Raw genomic sequence first — 6,493 nt, 5'->3', positions numbered from 1 at the left:
AGGATGTGGTTTAGTTACTGTGGAGGAGGAGGATGTGGTTTAGTTACTGTGGAGGAGGAGTTGGATGTGCTTTAGTTACTGTGGAGGAGGATGATGTGGTGTTGTGTTTAGTTACTGTGGAGGAGGATGTGGTTTAGTTACTGTGGAGGAGGAGGATGTGGTTTAGTTACTGTGGAGGAGGAGGATGTGCTTTAGTTACTGTGGAGGAGGATGATGTGGTGTTGTGTTTAGTTACTGTGGAGGAGGAGGATGTGGTTTAGTTACTGTGGAGGAGGATGTGGTGTTGTGTTTAGTTACTGTAGAGGAGGATGATGTGGTTTAGTTACTGTGGAGGAGGAGGATGTGGTTTAGTTACTGTGGAGGAGGAGGATGTGGTTTAGTTACTGTGGAGGAGGAGGATTTGGTTTAGTTCCTGTGGAGGAGGATGATGTGGTTTAGTTACTGTGGAGGAGGAGGATGTGGTTTAGTTACTGTGGAGGAGGAGGATGTGGTGTTGTGTTTAGTTACTGCGGATGAGGATGTGGTGTTGTGTTTAGTTACTGTGGAGGAGGAGGATGTGGTTTAGTTACTGTGGAGGAGGAGGATGTGGTTTAGTTCCTGTGGAGGAGGAGGATGTGGTTTAGTTACTGTGGAGGAGGAGCATGTGGTTTAGTTACTGTGGAGGAGGAGGATGTGGTGTTGTGTTTAGTTACTGTGGATGAAGATGTGGTGTTGTGTTTAGTTACTGTGGAGGAGGAGGATGTGGTTTAGTCACTGTGGAGGAGGAGGATGTGGTTTAGTTACTGTGGAGGAGGAGGATGTGGTGTAGTTACTGTGGAGGAGGATGTGGTGTTGTGTTTAGTTACTGTGGAGGAGGAGGATGTGGTGTTGTGTTTAGTTACTGTGGAGGAGGATGTGGTTTAGTTACTGTGGAGGAGGATGATGTGGTGTTGTGTTTAGTTACTGTGGAGGAGGATGATGTGGTTTAGTTACTGTGGAGGAGGAGGATGTAGTTTAGTTACTCTGGAGGAGGAGGATGTGGTTTAGTTACTGTGGAGGAGGAGTTGGATGTGCTTTAGTTACTGTGGAGGAGGATGATGTGGTGTTGTGTTTAGTTACTGTGGAGGAGGAGGATGTGGTTTAGTTACTGTGGAGGAGGAGGATGTGGTTTAGTTACTGTGGAGGAGGAGTTGGATGTGCTTTAGTTACTGTGGAGGAGGATGATGTGGTGTTGTGTTTAGTTACTGTGGAGGAGGAGGATGTGGTTTAGTTACTGTGGAGGAGGAGGATGTGGTTTAGTTACTGTGGAGGAGGAGGATGTGCTTTAGTTACCGTGGAGGAGGAGGATGTGGTGTTGTGTTTAGTTACTGTGGAGGAGGATGATGTGGTTTAGTTACTGTGGAGGAGGAGGATGTGGTTTAGTTACTGTGGAGGAGGAGGATGTGGTTTAGTTACTGTGGAGGAGGAGGATTTGGTTTAGTTCCTGTGGAGGAGGATGATGTGGTTTAGTTACTGTGGAGGAGGAGGATGTGGTTTAGTTACTGTGGAGGAAGAGGATGTGGTTTAGTTACTGTGGAGGAGGAGGATGTGATTTAGTTACTGTGGAGGAGGATTATGTGGTTTAGTTACTGTGGAGGAGGAGGATGTGGTTTAGTTACTTTGGAGGAGGAGGATGTGGTTTAGTTACTGTGGAGGAGGATGATGTGGTTTAGTTACTGTGGAGGAAGATTGGGTGTTGTGTTTTAAAGGATATTTAACCATGGTTTTTTTTTCAGTGTTTACCGTTTGGTGGGTTCCCAAACCCAATAAACTTTTTTAAACTCAAACTCTTTCTCTTTCTCTTTCTCCCTATAAACAGGAAAGAGCAGGATTATTCTTCTCCTACCCTCATCTTGTTTTCCCCTCCCTCCACCTCTCTTCCTTTGTCTCAATCTATCTATCTTCTTCCTCTTGTTCCCCATTAGGTGTTGTCAGTAGCCTGACACTCCTACGCAAGAGAGCACGGAAATTACATACAGACAGACAGACACATTTTGACAAACAGAAAATAAATAACACTGACAAATGAAAATGCATGAGTTGGAACATTAAACAAATACACATGTTTGTTGTACTATCCATGCGGAGATTAATCAATTGCTTCCCATCCTAAACCCTATTTTACCCTAACCCTTAACCCTAACCCTAAATCTAACCCTTAACCCTAACCCTAAATCTAACCCTTAGCCCTAACCCTAAATCTAACCCTTAACCCTAACCCTAAATCTAACCCTTAACCCTAACCCTAAATCTAACCCTTAACCCTAACCCTAAATCTAACCCTTAGCCCTAACCCTAAATCTAACCCTTAACCCTAACCCTAACCCTAAATCTAAATCTAACCCTTAACCATAAATCTAACCCCTAACCTTAACCTGTTTGGGCTGCAGGGGCAGTATTGAGTAGCCAGATAAAAGGTGCCCATTTCAAACGGCCTCGTACTCAATTCTTGCTCGTACAATATGCATATTATTATTTCTATTGGATAGAAAACACTCTCTAGTTTCTAGTTTCTAAAACCGTTTGAATTATATCTGTGAGTAAAACAGAACTCATTTTGCAGCAAACTTCCTGATAGGAAGTGGAAAATCTGAAATCGATGCTCTGTTCTAGGGACTGCCTATAAATGTCCTTGATATATATCAGTATACATGCACTTCATACGTCTTCCACTAGATGTCGACAGGCAGTGAGAGAAGAAATGGAGTGTATAACTTGATCTGGGGTCGAATAAAAGCTCTTTGCATGACGTGTCACCAGTTTCCTGTTTTCTGGAGAGCGCGTGAAGGGACCTGGTTTTGCCTTCTGTACAGCTGTCGTTATAGATGACTAATATCTCCGGCTTTGATTTTATTTGATACATGTGACAATATCATCGTAAAGTATGTTTTTTCAATATAGTTTTATTAGATTATTGAAATTTTTTCGGGACGTTAGGCGTGTTGCGTTGTGTGCCTTTGTTCAGGAAGGAGAGCTTCGTGCCACTTTGCTAGCTTTCCGTGCTAATTGACTGGAGAAGAGGACATTCTAAATCCAAACAACGTTTGTTCCCGACAAAGGACCCCTTGTACAACATTCTGATGAAAGATCGTCAAAAGTAGGACCGATTTTATGATGCTATTTCGTATATCTGTTGAACATGTGAAATAGTCGTTTGCGCCCAGATTTTGGGTACTCTCTCTCTATAACTAAGCTGTATGTCGTAATGAAGTTATTTTTAGAATTCTAACACAGCGATTGCATTAAGAACTAGTGTATCTATCATTCCCTATACAACATGTATTTATTTATTTATTTATTTTCAGCCAGAAGAAGTTAAAATAAACCCCTAACCCTAAATCTAACCCTTAATTATGGCTGGGGGCAGTACTGAGTAGCTTTGATGAATAAGGTGCCCAGAGTAAACTGCCTGCTACTCAGGCCCAGTTGCTAATAAATGTATATTATTAGATTATTTGGATAGAGAACACTCTGAAGTTTCTAAAACTGTTTGAATGATGTCTGTGAGTATAACAGAACTCATATGGCAGAACACCTGAGAAAGAATCCAACCAGGAAGTGGGAAATCTGAGGTTTGTAGTTTTTCAACTCATCGCCTATCCAATATACAGTGTCTATGGAGTCAAATTGCACTTCCTAAGGCTTTACTAGATGTCAGCAATCTTTAGAACCTTGTTTCATGCTTCTACTGTGAATGAGGGGGGAATGAGGGCTCTTTGAGTCATGGGTCTGGCAGAGTGCCATGAGCTGACCAGACGCGTTCACGTGAGAGAGTTAGCTTGCGTTCCATTGCATTTCTGAAGACAAAGGAATTTTCCGGTTGGAACATTATTGAAGATTTATGTTAAAAACATCCTAAAGATTGATTCTATACTTCGTTTGACATGTTTCTACGAACTGTAATATGACTTTTCGTCTGAACTTTCGCATGAACTTGCCCGCGCGTCGTGAGTTTAGATTGTGTACTGAACGTGGGAACAAAAAGGAGGTATTTGGACATAAATTATGGACTTTATGGAACAAGTCAAACATTTATTGTGGAACTGAGATTCCTGGGAGTGCATTCTGATGAAGATCATCAAAGGTAAGTGAATATTTATAATGCTATTCTGACATCTATTGACTCCACAACATGGCAGATATCTTCATGGCTTGTTTGGGCTCTGAGCACTGTACTCAGATTATAGCATGGTGTGCCTTTTCCGTAAAGTTTTTTTGAAATCTGACACAGCGGTTGCATTAAGGAGAAGTTTATCTAACGTTCCATGTATAATACTTGTATCTTTTATCAATGTTTATTATGAGTATTTCTGTAAATTGATGTGGCTCTCTGCAAAATCACCGGATGTTTTGGAAGCAAAACATTACTGAACATGGCGCCAATGTAAACTGAGGTTTTTGGATATAAATATGAACTTTATCGAACAAAACATACATGTTTTGTATAACATGAAGTCCTATGAGTGTCATCTGATGAAGATCATCAAAGGATAGTGATTCATTTTATCTCTATTTGTGCTTTTTGTGACTCCTCTCTTTGGCTGCAAAAATGGCTGTGTTTTTCTGTGACTAGGTACTGACCTAACATAATCGTTTGGTGTGCTTTTGTCGTAAAGCCTTTTTTGAAATCGGACACTGTGGTGGGATTAACAACAAGTGTATCTTTAAAATGGTGTAAAATACTTGCATATCTGAGGAATTTTAATTATGACATTTCTGTTGTTTTGATTTTGGTACCCTGCACTTTCACTGGCTGTTGTCATATCGATCCCGTTACCAGGATCCCAGCCATCAGAACCCAAAATCTAACCCTTAACCTTAAATATAACCCTTAACCCTGAACTAAACCCCTAACCCTAAATCTACCCCCTAACCTTAAACTAAAACCCTAACACTAAATCTAACCCTTAACCCTAAATCTAACCCTTAACCCTAAATCTAACCCTTAACCCTAAATCTAACCCTTATCCCTAAACTAACCCCTAACCCTAAATCTAACCCTTATCCCTAAACTAACCCCTAACCCTAAATCTAACCCTAACCCTAAATCTAACCCTAACCCTAAATCTAACCCTTAACCTTAAACTAAACCCCTAACCCTAAATCTAACCCTTAACCCTAAACTAAACTAAACCCCAAACCCATAGCCCCTATTCCTTAATTCATAATTATAACCAGCGATGGTCAGTATTTCTGTTACATGTTTTTGAAATACATATTTGAATTAGTCCTGAGTATTTTGTCATGAGATTTGCAATGGGCTGAACTACACTCCAAGTTATTTTTTTATAGCGGATCACATTTTGTGTCCCTCTTTCACCCTGCAGTGGTATCAGAGGACTGACAGCACTATGGTGTGATACAGGTGTCTGCTAAAATTAACTAAATATACATATATATTGTAACGGCATTCGTCTTCCTCCTCCTCTGAAGAGGAGAAGTTTGAAGGATCGGAGGACCAATGCGCAGCGTGGTAATTGTCCATAATGTTTAATAAAAGACAATAAACGTGAACACTACAAAATACAAAACAACAGATGTGAAAAACCGAAACAGTTCTGTCTGGTGCAGACACACGAAGACAGAAGACAACCACCCACCAAAACCCAACACAAAACAGGCTACCTAAATATGGTTCCCAATCAGGGACAACGATTGACAGCTGCCTCTGATTGAGAACCATATCAGGCCAAACACAGAAACAGCAAAACGTAGAAATACAAACATAGACTGCCCACCCCAGACCATACTAAATAAAGACAAAACAAAGGGAATAAAGGTCAGAACGTGACATACATGTACATTTCAAAACATGATGAGCTCCGCCCCCGGAATCAATACCCAGTGTGCTTTGCGGGTTTGTTCATTTTGTTCACATCTACATTTCGGGGTCTTTTGGTATACACTCTTATCCAGATTGATTGGCTCAACTAAGGTAGTTTAACGACAACTCATCACAGTCATAGCAAATAAAATGTTTTTCTAACCGTTACTGAGAATGTTGTTGCTGGCTATTTGCGAATGTGTTTTTTCTATTTTAAAATAAAAAAAAACAGATGTATTTGAATTAAATACAAGTATTTTGTCGTTTTAGTTAGATTCATTGATCTTCATGGTATTTGTATGTGTATTTTGAAATTATAATTTGTACATTTTTACACATCACTGACCGTAATATGCTGATCAAAACAGCTCCACTCATGCATCCGCTATCGCTGATGTTGTCTGTCCCCAACAGACACACGCATGACACTGAGGTTAAAATACCACAACCAACTGTGAACCAACTATATTCATTTAGCTAGCTTGCTGTTGCTAGCTAATTTGTCCTAGAAGATAAACATTGGGGAGACTTTCGGGAGGAAGGAGACATGGAGGAGGGGAGAGACATGGAGGAGGAGGGAGGAGACATGGAGGAGGGAGGAGACATGGGGGAGGAGGGAGGAGACATGGAGGAGGAGGGAGGAGACATGGA

Source organism: Salvelinus fontinalis, chromosome 11 (assembly GCF_029448725.1).
Source record: "Salvelinus fontinalis isolate EN_2023a chromosome 11, ASM2944872v1, whole genome shotgun sequence".
NCBI classification, from domain to species: domain Eukaryota; kingdom Metazoa; phylum Chordata; class Actinopteri; order Salmoniformes; family Salmonidae; genus Salvelinus; species Salvelinus fontinalis.
This window is presented reverse-complemented; position numbering follows the sequence as displayed.